At 36.8% G+C, this 18,417-nt stretch overlaps 1 protein-coding gene across 1 annotated transcript in view; it reads right to left on the bottom strand.

Annotated features, from left to right (window-relative positions):
• Positions 1-18,417, bottom strand: part of elfn2a (extracellular leucine-rich repeat and fibronectin type III domain containing 2a) — a 142,107-nt gene that overhangs the window by 69,367 nt on the left and 54,323 nt on the right. The window contains exon 2 of the mRNA XM_048163838.1: positions 14,343-14,560. The gene's annotated coding sequence lies outside the window, so the exon portion shown is untranslated. The remainder of the gene's footprint in view (positions 1-14,342; positions 14,561-18,417) is intronic.

Consider the following 18,417-nt stretch of genomic DNA (forward strand, 5'->3'; position numbering starts at 1 on the left):
GCTCATTTGCCCGTGTACACTTTCTCTGATCTTGTAGAAGGAATCACATTAATTCTCTTCTAAATATAATCATTATGTGAGAATTCTCACATTTCAGACAAAATCTTTTGATCATCAGGTCTCGTAAGATCTAGTGCTTCTAACTTTCAAAGTGTAAGTGAGAGAAAAACATTTCTATTACCAGCCAAGATTTCAGACGTTATGCTAACAAATTATGGCAAGCTACAATCTGGTTGCAAAAGTTATTTTGGTGAACATGTAATGATTCTTAAACTATTACAACTAATTGCAATCGCCAGAAGCGCTGTGATGACCTTTCTCTCAGATCCGGCTCACGTTTCACACTTCTCTCCTCAAAAAAAAAAAAAGGTTCTAAAAGGGGTTTTCGCATTGATGCCATAGAAGAACCATTTTTGTATCCCCAAAGTACAGAACCATTTTTTCTGAGTGTGAAAAATATTTTAATAATCTGAAGATGACCTTTTTCCCACTATAAAGAACCTTTTGCACAATGGAAAGATTCTATGGATGTTGAAGGTGGAACCATCGATGCCAACAGAGTTTACATATCATCATAAGCTGTATGTGATACAACAGGTAGAAGATGGTAAATTTATAAAGCAGTTTATATATAGTAATGAATTCACATGTATTTGATATAACAGGTACAATAATTGAATTATTTTTAAAATTTTTAACTAAATTAACAAACTATTTTTTACATAATTAAATACAAAATAAAATTAAATTAAACATAAAATTGTTTAAATATAATTACATTGCATTTAATTTTATTAAATTATATATTTAAATTCATGTAGAATCTAATATTTTATTTATTTTACTTGTATTTTTATAACCTCCAACAAAACTATTAATATTATGATTATAATCATCATCATCATCGTCATTAATTTTCTTAAAAACAAATACTATTAACTATTATTATTATTATTATTGAACAGTTACATCACATACAACTTTTAATAATAATAATAATAATAGTTGTTAATAGTAGTTGTTCTTAAAAACAATAATAACAATTATTATTATTATTATTATTATTATCATCATCATTTTTGTTTATTATTGACCATTTAGATCACAAAAAACTTTGAATAATAATAATAGTTGTTAATAGTAGTTATTTTAAGAAAAATAATGATTATTATTATTAGCATCGTCATCATCGTGTTTATTATTGATTATTTCCATCACAAAAAAAACTTTGAATAATAATAATAATAGTTAATAGTACGCTGTTTTTAAGAAAAATAACAATGATTATTATGATTATTATTATTATTAGCATCATCATCATTGTTTGTTTATTATTGATCATTTAGATCACAAAAGAATTTGAATAATAATAATAGTTGTTAATAGTAGCTGTTTTAAGAACAATAATAACAGTTACTATTATTATAATTTAGTTGTTTTATAACAAAAATGAATTATTATTATTGTTGTTATTGACTATTTAGATAGATAGTAGTAAACTTCAACAACATTTATCTATATGTTGTTTTGCGATATAAATATCGATATTATGAATATAATGCAATTCATTGAAATTAATTCACATTATTATGATGATGTTTGTAAATAAATAAATAAAAATGTGGTGTCCCATAAAGTTTGCAAAACCTACACACACCTCGCAGCTTATTTCCTGCCCTAGTCTATTTGTTCTCTCTCTCTCACTCTGACTATTTCCTCCAAATTCACCTGCTTTTATGGCCCCAGTCCATGTTCCTTTCCCCTCACCTCCATCTTTTCATTTTAATCACCTGCCCTCTCGCTCTTTATCATTCCTTTCCTCCTCTCATTTCCTCTTCCATTCAACTACCTTTCATCCCCCTGACTCATTCTTTTACTCCCCCATCCGTTCGCTCCAATTCACTCCTGTAATATTTCTTTCACATGCCTTCTCTCATTTTGCTCCCTTTTGTAATTCCAGCAGTGAGACCAGACAGCCGATGAGAACAAAATCAGTGTTGTCAAAACCAGGCCCACCCACTGACTGAACAAACCGGCCTGAAAATAGCCCCCTTAACCCCCCGCAGCAGAAAAAACTTGCCTGCTCCACAGCTGCATTATCGCATGCAGTCAGTCAGAAACGTGCGGTGCCGTCTGTCTCATTACGGCTTTGATGTGGCACCATTGTGATCGTTATCTCCTCCTGTTCTGTCCTCTTTATTTTGCCTGTTTTTGTGAGTATCGCATCCTTTTGGTTTTATTTTCACTGGCTTTCTTAGTCACAGGAAAAAACAGAAACAAACACATACTGAGAAAAATATGACCAGGACTTTGCGGGGGGTGCCAGTCACACTTGTGAGTGCGCCAGTCGTGACTATCAGAAGCGAGAGAAAGCCAATTATAGAGTGATACTAATACAATCATGCACGATGACACGATTCCTCCATCACAACGTGATTTACACATTCCGAGAACAACAACTCAAACCCGAAAATCCAATGACTGGCCTGTTATTGAATGATTATGTCAGGTCCTACTTGTGTAAATGACGGTAAAGCACTTTTATCTTTAAAGAAGATTAAATAAGAACATTTTCATTATCTGAAATAAAAAATACAACTGGGAAAAACTTAAAATAAACTAAAATACATTTTCATGACTTCAAAACTAAATCAAGGGCAAATATTAATATTATACATTTATATTATAAAACTCAAAACCTTTACAAAATGCCTAAATGGCAATAACAGTAGACTGTGCTGAAAAAAATGAAAGCCATAAATAATAATAATAATAATAATAATAATAATAATTAAAAAGTTACCACATGAACTTTGGAAGCAAAAAAATGTATATATACTGTAAAAAACCACTATAAATTGAAACTAGAAAACAAACTATGATACAGTGGAAACTAACAAAAACACCTTTTTAAATGACACCATTTAACAAATTAAATTTGGCAACCATAAAATACTAAAATAAAAAAAACTATACACAAAAACAGAAAACCTTTTATGCATTTGGCTGTTCATTTACAAGAAAACTCTTTTGGGCGCCTGCTTTTGAAAAACTTTCTGCAGGTTTATGAAAACGATACCTTTATCGTCTCCGTGTAAACTCCAAAAACGCAAATTTGTGAAAACGTTGTACGTATTACATGTTCAGTCTATAGGCGCATAGTTTTTCTTTACAAACTGACATTGCAAACTACTAAATCGTTTTGACAACATTGTCGTCTGTACATGTGTTATCTGTACATGAAAAAGCAAAGGAAAAACTTTGCCATTTTTAGTACATCGTTGTCATGTAAACCAGGTTTTCTGCTGGTTTCATCAAACCTAATTTAATGCTTTTTAATGGCAATTTTTTTAATTTTTAATGCCATATATATATATGTGGCATTCAAAATTTAAAAAATATTCAGAAAAATAGTCAGAGTGAGAGAGAGAGAACAAATAGACTAGGGCAGGAAATAAGCTGCGAGGTGTGTGTAGGTTTTGCAAACTTTATGGGACACCACATTTTTATTTATTTATTTACAAACATCATCATAATAATGTGAATTAATTTCAATGAATTGCATTATATTCATAATATCGATATTTATATCGCAAAACAACATATAGATAAATGTTGTTGAAGTTTACTACTATCTATCTAAATAGTCAATAACAACAATAATAATAATTCATTTTTGTTATAAAACAACTAAATTATAATAATAGTAACTGTTATTATTGTTCTTAAAACAGCTACTATTAACAACTATTATTATTATTCAAATTCTTTTGTGATCTAAATGATCAATAATAAACAAACAATGATGATGATGCTAATAATAATAATAATCACAATAATCATGTGTTATCTGTACATGAAAAAGCAAAGGAAAAACTTTGCCATTTTTAGTACATCGTTGTCATGTAAACCAGGTTTTCTGCTGGTTTCATCAAACCTAATTTAATGCTTTTTAATGGCAATTTTTTTAATTTTTAATGCCATATATATATATGTGGCATTCAAAATTTAAAAAATTGCCATTAAAAAGCAATAAATTAGATTTGATGTGTATTAAATTAGACAGGTGTGTGGCTTTCCTAATCAAGTCCAATCAGTATAATCAAACACAGCTGGACTCAAATGAAGGCGTAGAACCATCTCAAGGATGATCAGAAGAAATGGACAGCACCTGAGTTAAATATATGAGTGTCACAGCAAAGGGTCTGAATACTTAGGACCATGTGATATTTCAGTTTTTCATTTTTAATAAATCTGCAAAAATGTCAACAATTCTGTGTTTATCTGTCAATATGGGGTGCTGTGTGTACATTAATGAGGAAAAAAAATGAACTTAAATGATTTTAGCAAATGGCTACAATATAACAAAGAGTGAAACATTTAAGGGGGTCTGAATACTTTCCGTACCCACTGTATATATATATATACATATGTCGCTAAATGTTGATAGATGACGTCATGTGGCAATTAGAATATTCAACATGTCATTGTTGTCATGTCATTGCCCTTTACATTTGCTTGCTTCTCTGCTGCGACCCTTTTTGCTCAAATAACATATTTTAATACAGCCAAATTCCCAATAAAATTGTTTCATCGATGTGTTTTTCTGTTTTTGTTGTCAGACAATATGAAATGGTGACTGAAATGAGGCTCGACATTAAGCCTTGTCATTCACTTGTATGTGTAAAACAGTTGCTTGTCCGAAAAAAAAAAAGCATTTTTTTTGTGTGGTGTAAATATAAATTAAACATTTCTGAAGCATATCCTTTCAGAATATTGCAGCTTCGACATATTTAAATCTGCATATTTGTGATAGATTTCTGAAATCTTTGTGTGATTTGTAAAATGTATGATTCATCTTTCATTTTAAATTCTTAAATTCGATCAATAAATGTAATTGGAATAAGACACAAAGGGCTGTTAATCAAATTAAATCATTTACAAATTTACAATAAAAAAATTACAACTGCATTAAATAATGTTATGGGATTGTAAGAAATGTTGGGGGGGGAAATGATACTTTTAAAAATTAAACTAAACCACCAGTAGGTGGCGTCAAGTAACCATCTTAATAAGTGAGTCATTCATTCAAATGATTAATTCCAATGGTTGATTAATTCAAGAATGAGGCAGTTGTTTATGAATGGGTCATTGAATCTTTGACTCAACCGATTCGTTCAAAACGCTGAATCATTCAGTAACGAAAACAAGGCTGAGCCTGTATCTCAATGTGCATTCTATCCATCCTAAATAGTATGTGACATTAGTAATATTCAATACTATTTAGGGCAGATAGTATGCACATTGGGATGCAGGGTGAGTGCTGCTACGCTATGGTTCTGCTGTGATCTTTGTTTGAAACTATTTTCACTGCTAAAATAGAACAAAAACAGTCAATGTTCCTTCTAAAATGTAAGTGACTTAATATTAACTAATTGTTAATTGTGAAATCAATGTCACGTTTTTAATCGTTTTAATCTGTTACCGTCAGTACATTATACAGCCTGTTATTATTATCCACTATCGATCGCCACTTACACTAAATGTAATACAATCAGTCATTCTTGCGTTTTTTTGTTTGTTTTGTATTTACGTTTTAATCAGGTCCTTGTCCGGCCGGGCAAGTAAAATTCTCTTTCATTTGCCCCTTCAAAAATCCACTTATCCCAGACTAATGGACAAGCGTTAATGTCAAGCCACATGTTAAACCAGTGGCTAAAATCCTGATTTATAATCGAGATGTTGTCTGACAAAATCACCATACACATAAGATAAAGACAGTTGCTGTGATTTTGGCTATACGTACACGTAAAATCACTCAGGTTAGAAACAATAGTATCTATTTTATTTGTTCTCTGACAGAGCGCACAGCTTCAACTGAATGCGCTGCTCCTCTCAGCCACTCACTGAACAGCAGACGCAGAGAGAGGTGCACCTGCGGCAGCGGCAGGACATTCATCACAACGTGTTTTCTTGGAAAAAAGTCGCAAATGGGGTCTGAAGAGTTGGGGTCTAAGTTGGCAAAACTGATGCAGCCTTCCATCTCCAGGTCCCAGCCCGCCGCTGTCCAAAACGGCGTCGCGACAATTTTGCAGCGGCCGGAGGCAATTACTAAACTGGTTCCATGTGTGTATCACACCAATGTACATATTTTGTGACAGCAAATCAAAGTTATTAATTATGAAGGCTATATTCAATATAAACTGGTAGAATTATTTTTCTTCAAAACTATCCAAAAACAAAATGTAATGCATGTAGGAATAAAATTTAATGCTTTTTAATGCCATTTAAGGCCTTAATTTTCACAAAATCTATTTAATGACTTTTAATGCTTTTTATTGCCCCGCGGATACCCTGTAATCGTACCCTAAAACTAAAGTACTAAAACTAAAATACAATATAAACTGAAAACAGAAAATGAAAAAATAAAACGTTATAATAAAAATATAAATAAAGTAATTCAAAACTATAACCATTTTTTCAAACCCGTGAAACATGAGATGAGATGGTTTGTATAATGTCTAAGCTGTTTGCTTCTATGCAATGAAAGTCAACGGTGATGTTCTGCCAGGCTTAAAAAAAAAAAAAAAAAAAAAACATAACCAAAACCAAAACCATAAAATTAGTCCATATACTGTATTATATATATATTCCATGGCATCTGAAGTAATGCGACTGCATACATAGGCCAAAATGTAATTAGTTGAAAATCTTTCTCTTCTGTCTACACTTCAATGTTTTGATTAAAACTAAATTTGTTGAGTACAAAATTTAACTAACAAGCTGTTCTGGGACCAATTTTTTATGCAATTACAAACAATCTCACAATTGAGTAGAGGCGCAACTGACCCCACATCCCTCTTCAATTCTGCAATTCCCCTTGGATAAAAGTGACAGTGCAGCGATCAGAGTACTGGGTTATTTGGTCTCTGCTTGTGGACATCAAAAGAACAGCAGTAATTTATAGCGACTGTTTACAAAGTCAAGCAGAATTCAAGAGGTAGAGTGGCATCTTCAGCTCAGACTCATCTGGTCATTAATCACTTTGAGTTGATTCGCTCCAACCAAGAAGAATTACTGAGAACAGCAGGACAACAGTCACGTGTAGGCCACAGATGTCTGAGATGCATTCTACTCTAGTTGCCACGAATGAACTGGATTGATTTTTAATCATCTCCTGCATTGCCGGTTTACAAAATTGTGCTATTTTTGTAGCCTTCCCTAGTATCTGGTATTTTACTTTGGCAAACCAGTATTACCCATCATAAACCAGCATGGAAATTCAGATGGTCTTTGTCTGCAGAACAGGCTTCTGAATACAATACCTCAATGAAAATGTTCAAGTGAGACTAATTTAATTTGCAGCAATTAGCAGAGGCAAGGAAAGATAGAAAAGCAAAAGAGAGACAAGTAGAAAAGGAAGTCTTAAAGGTGCCCTTGAATGAAAAATTGAATTTATCTTGGCATAGTTAAATAACAAGAGTTCAGTACATGGAAATGACATACAGTGAGTCTCAAACTCCATTGTTTCCTCCTCCTTATATAAATCTCATTTGTTTAAAAGACCTCCGAAGAACAGGCGAATCTCAACATAACACCGACTGTTACGTAACAGTTGGGGTGTACGCCCCCAATATTTGCATATGCCAGCCCACGTTTCCAACATTATAAAAGCCATTAGACAAGGGCAGCCAGTAATAACGTCTGGATGTGCACAACCAAATCATCAGACTAGGTAAGCAAGCAAGAACAATAGCGAAAAATGGCAGATGGAGCAATAATAACTGACATGATCCATGATAACATGATATTTTTAGTGATATTTGTAAATTGTCTTTCTAAATGTTTCGTTAGCATGTTGCTAATGTACTGTTAAATGTGGTTAAAGTTACCATCGGTTATTACTGTATTCACGGAGACAAGAGAGCCGTCGCTATTTTCATTTTTAAACACTTGCAGTCTGTATAATGCATAAACACAACTTCATTCTTTATAAATCTCTCCAACAGTGTAGCATTAGCCGTTAGCCACGGAGCACTATCAAACTCATTCAAAATCAGAAGTAAACAATATAACAGTATACAATACTCACATAATCCGACGCATGCATGCCGCATGCATGACGAACACTTTGTAAAGATCCATTTTGAGGGTTATATTAGCTGTGTAAACTTTGTTAAGGCACTGTTTAAGGCAAGCGCGAGCTCTGTGGGCGGAGAGCACAGGATTTAAAGGGGCCGCAGCATAAAATCGGCGCGTTTATAATGATGCCCCAAAATAGGCAGTTAAAAAAATTAATTAAAAAAAATCTATGGGGTATTTTGAGCTGAAACTTCACAGACACATTCAGGGGACACCTTAGACTTATATTACATCTTTTAAAAACATAATCTAGGGCACCTTTAAGGTTTGAGACCATTTAAAGCTACAGTATAGTCTAGTGAAGGGTTTCACAACCTGGAGGTTTCCAGTTCTCATATCCGCAATCAAATAATCCATTCTACAAACACAGGGATGTCTCTCCTGTCTGAGAAAAATAAAATAGGGTTCTCAGTAAAGATGAAACAGGTAAATTGATATGTTAACAACAACCAAACTGGATGCAAGGTAATGTTGTGTAATTCAAATGCATTTACTGCAGATTCAAAAGCGCATCTTTCTCATATCTACACTAGTTGTGTTTCTATTGAATAAAAAGTGCTGCTTTTAATGTTAAGACAGTTAAAGGTATGAGGAAAAAGGTTGGGAGCCACTGGCTTACTCTGTTTGGATGGGAGAGAGGCAGAAAGAGAGTGATGGGTTTCCCCTGAGAAAGCAATGATTTAGGAAAACCTTCAATTGAAGCAGGGAAAAAATAGAAGACATGCAACATTGAGCCAGGAAACACACAAACTTTCACGCAGTGAGCGGTTTGCTCAAGCACATGACAGGTAAGGATATATCACATTGAATCTGAACTTAAGTGGAGGGCCAGTCAAATTTTCCATCCTTTCTGCTTCCCGTCTCATTCCCTGTTTCCTCATCCCTTTTCACCCTCTCTCTATCCTGCGGCTCAGTGGAGGGAGGACTGTATAATATGCAGCATCACGTAGCAGCAGGAAAAAATCCTGCAGGATTCAATAACAAGAAGCTAATAAGATTAGCATGACGCTAATGCAGATGAGCCACTGGGGTGGAGAACCCAGAGAAGATTTCCTCATCCCTGGAAACCAATAGAGGATGCCAATTTACACTGATCTGGCACCAGCCTTTTCCCTCACACACCAACAACGAGAGGCAATAGCAACTATGGTGTTGTACAACAAGGTGAAGACCCCACTAAAGCAGCGCACTATGTGGAAGTGCGGGTATTTGGCTGGAGAGGTGAGGTTGAAGGAGGGGGGCAATGTAAGATGGATATTTATTCAAGAGAGAGGTTGGCATACAAAGGGGTTGCCTACATGCCTGACTGGGCTGCTGCTGAATTTGGAGAGAGAAAGTAATACCTGGCAACTAGTGCTGGCTAACCATCGACTAGAGAGTGAAAGATGGAAGAGCTTAGCATGGAATCCTGAGGGCCCTGGGTGGAGCTCTGCCCGGTAACTCCCTCTCATTGGTCCCCAGACAGGTGTCTTAGCCAATGATTGAGCAGTCAATGGAAACCTTCCACCGGGACTGGCAGGGTTCCACTCTGTCAGGTTTGGCTCTTTTTCTTGCGCAACAAACAAATGAGCAAACAGCAAAACAAGCACAGTGACCTGCTGCTCTCATTAACAAGGAGTCTCAAATGAGTTTCACTTCGAAGAACTGGGCAAGTCTTCATCGTGATAGTCAAATAAGTCTTTATCGCTCCAAGGCGAAGTCTCAGTTAGAAGTCCAGGTAACAAATGCCCCGCTGAGCCTAAGAAGTCAGGACATAAGTAGAAGGAGAGAGGTAAGGATTTGGCTGCTAACACAATACTATACAAGCCCAAATTTATCTTGGATAACCCAGCACACACACAAAGTCCCAAACAGTCTGTCCGAAAGCCCCTTATCTTCAGTGTAGCTGCCGAAAAATGAAAGTAGCATGTATCGGCTGTTCCCATCAGAGCCACACACAAATGCTCGAGTTTCCAAGCAGCCTCTCTTATGCAGCAACACACACTCAGTAGCACCTCATTGCACAAGAGGCAACATGTCGCCAAGGCAATCTAGGGTGCTGACAAGTAGATTTGACAGGAGCACTGGTGTACGATAGGAGATGGAGATAATACACAGTGAAGAGGAGATGTTTGTTCACTCACAAGTTATAGTACCTTCCAAAAGAGCTAATGGATAAAATCTCTAGGAGCCTCAGTCAGCAGGTCATCACAGTTGAGTGTACAGCCCCAAATCTTTACCCGCTAGACCTTGCTAGGTCCTTTAAGATGCTACCCTGGAGATAGGGGTTCTTAATATTGTCTACCATGCAAAGGAAAATGGGATGGTGTAGCCTAGCAGTTAGTCTCAGCTTCAAGTGGGACACTGACAGAATGTGCATACTACAAACAAAACTGGAATGGACTTATCTGATTTGATTGAATTTCTGCAACTTTCTGGATTAAAGGGGTAGTTCCCCCCAAAACTATGTCAGAACGCCAACTCAGTATTTGCTGGCTCCTACGTCAGTATCACACGCATGTGTCGTGGTGCTCACGTGAACAGCATGGGCCAATAATAAGCCGGTGTTCTGGCGTAGAACACAGAAGCGCTGCACTGTCTTTACAACATAAACAGCGTAGGAGAATGACAGGGTAGAGAAAAAAATTGTTGTTTAGCACAAAAGGTATTCTCGTCGCATCATAACATTACGGTTGAACCACTGTAGTCACATTGACTATTTTAACAATGTCTTTACTACTTTTCTGGACCTTGAATATGGTAATTTCGTTGCTTTCTGTGTGGTTTAAAAAACCTATAAAAATATCTTAATTTGTGTTCCAAAGATGAATGAAGGTCTTACAAGTTTGGAACGACATGAGGGTGAGTAATTAATGACAAAAATTTCATTTTTGGGTGGACTAACCGTTTAAGGGCACACAGGTTTTTTATCAATCAAGCTTGAAACCAAGTCATGTTTACAACCTACCATATAGGGGTGCGTTTTCCATACAACGACGTAACTCGCTCCTTCGCTACCATAGTACGATGCATCATTCGACAAATCAACTAGCTAGACATGTCTGTTTCCCGAAACCGTATTGTCGCAAACCTGTCATTCAGTCACTTTGGTGGTGAATGGTCACGCAGGTGGTGGAGTAATAACTTCTTCAAATGAATTTGTTTGAGATCGAATTAATGCTAGATTTTTTGCTATAAATTCTCAGTTATTTTGCTTTATTTCCAGATTCAATCATAGGCTCGTTCTTACGTATCAGAGCACGTAGGCACATGCGCACTCTTCAAAAACATTGCTTAAAATCTCTTGACAAACTAAAATATGTAAATGACATTTGTATATATTCGAAATAAAAAATATGCATTGTACTTAATGTCAGCTTGCTTATTTTGCTCAACATTCCAACCACACAAATCTGCGATGCAGTTTGCGAATGTTCATTTAAACTATGGTTTCAGGAAACACCAAATCGTTGAACAATGTTAGTAACGACGGAACTTGCGATGTTAGTTGGCTAACGATGGTTTCGGGAAACGCACCCCAGGTTGAAAACAATTAGTCTTTCTGAGGAAGAACTAATCACTGAATTTTGCCAAAGTTCGACAGGTTTATTGGCATCAAATCACATGAAATCAAACCAAATTGAGGTTGGTAGCTTTACATGTTGATCAGGCAGTTTCTTGCGGCATTTCTTGCATAGAATACACTGCAATGTGAACTGACAAGTCAAGGCAAGTCAGGCTACATGAGATGCAAAACCTGTGCTGGTAACTAAAAGGTTGCAGGTTCCTTGCATCCCTGAAAGGGTTTATCAACAGTCTATCACCATTGTGTCTTCGGCACAATTTGGCACAAGACACAATGGTGACTGATAACAAAATGACCCTTGCAGAGATGCAAACAACCAACAACCTTTCCGTTTTCTGTCCACTTGTTATTCTACTGTCCCTGTAGTAAGTGTACCATAAGTCTCTTTGAATCATAGTCTATAAATAGGATAGAAATCTGATCAGAATGCTTTTCTTTTCACCATTTATCTCTTGGCCTTAGGGACTGAGTGAATATATTTTCTGCATGTACAAACAAAGTTATTGAATTGTGGACTGACTGACAGCTACCCTACAATGACTGGCCCTTTGGTTCTGAACCTTCAGGATAAGCTACAAACAAAAGAAAACCCCTTGAAACAACTGGAGTTAAAAACAAGCAAGCAAATTTATCCGTCCTTCTGGAACCACAGTGAATCAAGAAAAATGTGGAAAAGCACTATAAGACACAGCAGATAATGAACTAATTTTGGGATCTCGCTCATGTGAAATGTTTACCTCCGCCTTACAAGCCATTACTGCCACCATGAGAGTGCAAGTTAATCCCTACATTACATAAAATGTGGATATATGAGGTATATTAGGTTTTTGCTCTTGGTTTAACTGAAGTTTCTATTGCCATTCTGCAGGCTGTCATTGGAACAAGAAACAGAATGGTTTTTATTGGACACTATATAGCTGAAAAAAGTTTAACACATTTTTCTTTATTAAAGGAGAATGGGTTCATTGTAACACTACACGCCAAAGTGTGCCGAACACACTCAACACCAACACGCATACACACTCAAGTACAGTTACGGAGGTCTAACAGAGAATGTCTGCCAGCCAAAGCGGGACAGAGTCGGAACAGAAATCACAGTAGGAACACCAGGTACTGTCTGGTGATTTTTGAGTATGAGTTTCTGTTTGTGTTGAGCATCAGACAAAATGTTATCACCTGACTGTCTGACAAATAGAGAGTTTATGGCAAAGAGAGAGAGATGAGGCAATACAACATACTCATAGCCAAGGAAATTGCACCTTTGGCTGGGACAATTACATCCTGGCTAAAAATATTTTATGCTGGCACAGCTGTGTGCGTTTATCAGTAGGGCCTGAAATCAGGGCGGTTCTAGGCCATTTTTAGGTGGGCTTTAGACCCCTTTCTGTCATCTCAGCCCCCCTAAACCTATCACCTATCTGAATGATTGGGCTAATGCTGCTTCTTCAAGAAAGTTTATCGTTTTCACGTGTTTTTAAGTCTTGTCAGATTAATGATTCAAGTGATTTTAAACCAGTCGCTGGTATCTAAAATGTTGGTATTGTATAAGGTTATGATCAAAAACAACCAAAGTAATAACTTTATTTATTTATTTATTTATTTATTTATTTAGGCCAGTGAATGTTTTGGAAGGGCAAATAAATAATTTAAAAAAAAAATCTCAATGTTTAGCCATGAGTCCATTTTTTTGTTTTTTAGCTAGTTAATAGTTATACTTGTTAATAATAATGACATGACAATTTTCAATTTTTATCTGTTAGTCAAACAGTAGCCTTCATGTGTAGAGATTTGAAGTGTACTGCAGAAAGACTGGTATCATCATTATATTATTTATAAAAAAAAAAAATAAAAAAAAAATTGAATTGACTAAGTACCAATATAAGTATTAGAAGGCTATTTTTGACTTACAATATAGTAATATTGTGGTGCCGATTTAAAGAGGCATTTAGGTGATGGTGTCTTGCTACAGATTCTAGATCAAATCCTAGAACCGCTCCTGCTTGAAATCGAGAACCAGTTGGGGAAAAAAAAGATTTTTATAACATTTTTATAAAGGCGTGATACAACGCAGATTACGTTAATTACCCCCCAAAAATTACCTTCTAATTATTACTTAGAAATTACTGATCAAAACGGTTCATAAGTACTTAAGCCACTCAATCAGAACTACTGTAGGATTCTTTATAACTTCCATTCCTATACTCATAGGTGAAATTTACTATACTTTCATGTCATATTTTTTTTTTAAATTCATTTTTTTTCTAAAGTGCAGTCAGTGCAATCTTTTTTTAATCAAAATTTTACATAAAGACCAGGGAGAAGATGAAAAAACCATAACAAATCTGCTAAATCTTAGTATTTGACTGCTGCTCTTTAAAGAAACACTGCTTTTGCATGTGAAATGAGCAACAGTGCTTTATATACAATCAGTTGTTCATAACAATTTCCAATATCATTAACTGCCACATCATTCAGACTGCATCCAAAATGAGCTGCAGTACTACACACAGAAACACAAAAAGTATGAGATTTAGTAAACTTTTGCATATATTATCATTAGTTCTGGTGTTTAAGAGCAATAGCATCTATTCACTTCAAAGTGTTAAGACGTTTGTGGCATTTAAAAAGTTCTTACCTTTTCACTCTTAATCAGCATTCAAGGTGAAATTTGAACTCCCCTCTTTGTATAGGTTATTTTGGACGGTTCCGGATGTTTCTTTCTTCAGTTCAACCCTGCTGCCTTCACATCCAAAGGTCAGTTATGCCACAGTAACGGCTTTGCCCACTTAGAACCTCACGACCAACCAGGGAAGTCCCTGCGTTCAAAACACCCAAATCTTCTGTGAAAGTCCACTGGGAAAAATGGGGGGAAAGAAAAAGAAAAATTTGATGACAATTCAGCAAACAAATTGCATGCAACATTTCAAGTGATGCCATTCTGTTATCAGGCACACACAGACACACTTCATTCTATGGCCTAAAGATTTGTCAACTGCAAAAGGCCGTCAAAACTGTTTTATCTTCAACATATAATCCGTGATTTTTCCAGAGTACAAAAGCACACACAATCAAGTCTGGCAGCAAACATGAAAAGATTTGAAATTTAGACGACAGATGAGAATGAGAGATGCTTTCATCTGAATGAATACTTGAACACTAGCAGAAAGATATACAAATGAAAAAAATGAAAGAGCCAGATTAAATTTTCAGTGGTGAAACCAGTCTATTCATACCAACAAATGGAAGTGCATTTATACCATTCACTATACTGCCTGCCTCTAAAAAGCAGAACACTCCCACTGAAAAAAATGTATTGGACCATTTTACTTTACCTTTTAAATATCACCACAGGACAGTACCAATAAAAGTGTCATTGAGGTGAGAGAGTTTAACTCTAGTTTAGTGAGACAAAGAAGTTTACCATTTTATTCCAAAAATGTTTAAAATGTAATTTCCATTGTCAAACAAGATACATACTTTGCGGTGTGGTAGGAATATACACTGTTGGATATGGACATGTTAGAAGACAATAAACAAACTAAAGAGTGTGAAATTGTTTTAAAGAAGCATAATAATCTGAGCCAAAAATGACCACAGTTGAAAACCCACCCAACTTTACACATACGCGCTTCACATCACATCTTCTTTCATCGACCAATCCAGACACTTTCTGAACACAGAAAGAGAGAAAGATGAAGAGGAAACTATTATTAGATGGAAAGTGAGAGAAAGACGGGGAACAGAAATTGGAGATGATGTATGATGTCATTTGAATAAGGCAGAAAGATATGAAAGGAAATCAGAAAGTCAGATAAGAGAGAACGAAAGATGTAAAATAAGATGCAAAGAAGTACTGTATAATAAGTATCAGGGTGTGGACTAGCTGTTTCTTTGTTTTTGTTTTTTTTTCTGCAAAAGAGTGTTATTCCGAAAGTAATTCCCTCTTTGACATTTTAGTTTACCGAATGGATTTATCAGAGCTTTCCACGTAAATTTCCACATAGATAGATAGACAGATAGATAGATAGATAGATAGACAGACAGACAGGATGTGTTTGTGCGAGAATAGCGCTATATGGCAGGGGTCAGTTGTGATTATTCAAAAGCAGATGAAAACAAGCAGGGCAGGATGGAAGTGGATGTGAGTGAGCAGGAGCAAAGATGAAAATGATGTTTCGATCCAGCGTGGCTGGCAATCAATGCGAAGCAGAGAGCCGTGACCACATGGAGAGGGAGCGATGGATGGGATTTAGGAGGACACATAAGTCTACGACAGACAGGAAGTGAATGACAAACAAGATCAAAAAGAGAAAAGCATGGACAGTCGGAATGCATGAAAAGATATTGTTTAGAAAATAAGACCCATGTAGACTTATTACATGGATAAACACCTGTCAATATCTATACACTATAGATATACACCGATCAGGCATAACATTATGACCACTGACAGGTGAAGTGAATAACACTGATTATCTCTTCATCACTGCACCTGTTAGTGGGTGGGATATATTAGGCAGCAAGTGAACATTTTGTCCTCAAAGGTGATGTGTTAGAAGCAGGAAAATTGGGCAAGCGTAAGGATTTGAGCGAGTTTGACAAGGGCCAAATTGTAATGGCTAGATGACTGGGTCAGAGCATCTCTAAAACTGCAGCTCTTGTGCGGTGTTCCCGGTCTGCAGTGGTCAGTATCTATCAAAAATGGTCCAAGGAAGGAACAGTGGTGAACCGGCGACAGGGTCATGGGCGGCCAAGACTTTGCCACAGACCAGTCAGGGTGCCCATGCTGACCCGTCCACCACCGAAAGCGCCAACAATGGGCATGTGAGTATCAGAACTGGAGAACCACGGAGCAATGGAACAAGGTGGCCTAGTCTGATGAATCACGATTTCTTTTACATCACGTGGATGGCCGGGTGCATGTGCGTCGCTTACCTGGGGAACACATGGCACCAGGATGCACTATGGGAACAGGGCAAGCCGATGGAGGCAGTGTGATGCTTTGGGCAATGTTCTGCTGGGAAACCTTGGGTCCAGCTATCCACGTGGATACTTTGACACGTACCACCTACCTAAGCATTGTTGCAGACTCTGTAGACCCTTTCATGGAAACGGTATTCCCTGGTGGCTGTGGCCTCTTTCAGCAGGATAATGCGCCCTGCCACAAAGCAAAAATGGTTCAAGAATGGTTTGAGGAGCACAACAACAAGTTTCAGGTGTTGATGTGGCCTCCAAATTTCCCAGATCTCAATCCAATCAAGCATCTGTGGGATGTGCTGAACAAACAAGTCCGATCCATGGAGGCCCCACCTCACAACTTACAGGACTTAGAGGATCTGCTGCTAACATCTTGGTGCCAGATACCACAGCACATTTAGTGGAGTCCATGCCTTGACGGGTCAGGGCTGTTTTGGCAGCATTGTTGCAGACTCTGTACACCCTTTCATGGAAACGGTATTCCCTGGTGGCTGTGGCTTCTTTCAGCAGGATAATGCGCCCTGCCACAAAGCAAAAATGGTTCAAGAATGGTTTGAGGAGCACAACAACGAGTTTCAGGTGTTGATGTGGCCTCCAAATTTCCCAGATCTCAGTCCAATCAAGCATCTGTGGGATATGCTGAACAAACAAGTCCGATCCATGGAGGCCCCACCTCGCAACTTACAGGACATAAAGGATCTGCTGCTAACATCTTGGTGCCAGATACCACAGCACATTTAGTGGATTCCATGCCTCGACGGATCAGGGCTGTTTTGGCAGCAAAAGTGGGACCAACACAATATTAGGAAGGTGGTCATAATGTTATGCCTGATGGGTGTAGATAGCAAAGCAAAAATGAGATCTCTTTCTAATATCTCAACTGTTTCTCCTAGGCAGCAATAAGATGAATTGCAGAACAAATGGAGTCTAATGCTTCTTGTTTGTTTCGCCGGAAAATAAGGCCCCTGTAATCTCAAATATATCTTCAGTAGAGCTTCAGATGAGATCTTAATATCTCAAACTGTACTCAGATTTGTGAGTGTGTTGACTAGCAGAAGGCTTCATATTTACCTCTTCAGTGTTGTCAGTGGCAATCACCCATACTTGTTATTTACCTTCTGTTATTTTGTCGACCTCTCTCACTCTCTTTCTGCACTCCCACTTGTCGCACTTGTCTGTTTATTCTTAATTTCCCAGTCCAGTTCCTCTATCTATCTCAGAACCCCTCGAGGAAAGACCCAAACATCAAGTTAAAATCTCAGAGGACAAGCTCTTTCCTTTTGATATGACTGTTTATGTCACAACAACCTCTCCATCTTTCTCTCTTTTCACCTGTGCAGAACCGTATTTTTTTATGTAAACTGCTGTGCAGTTAAATACCTGTGTTTCAACAAGTCTAATTATTGTGCAAATACCTTGCAGCAATGTGATGTATTTCAATATTTTTATCTCACGAGGACAATTATCCCACTTAGTTTGATGAAAGAAAGATTATTGAGGTTTCAACAAGATAATTAGATGTAATTTTTTTCTCTCATGTGGACGCTATGAGCATCCAAGGCCACAGAGATCTTACATAACTAGAATTCATCATTAAACCAGTGTGTGAGGGATTAGTTTGTACTAGCATAACTTGCAGAATTTATGTTTGAGTAAACTAGACTTTTAAAGCTTTAATACCCCCAAAAGGAAGTCAAAACAGCCATCCAAGTACAAGTCCATACTTCAAAGTA

The sequence above is a fragment of the Megalobrama amblycephala genome, linkage group LG2 (assembly GCF_018812025.1).
Source record: "Megalobrama amblycephala isolate DHTTF-2021 linkage group LG2, ASM1881202v1, whole genome shotgun sequence".
Lineage (NCBI taxonomy): Eukaryota > Metazoa > Chordata > Actinopteri > Cypriniformes > Xenocyprididae > Megalobrama > Megalobrama amblycephala.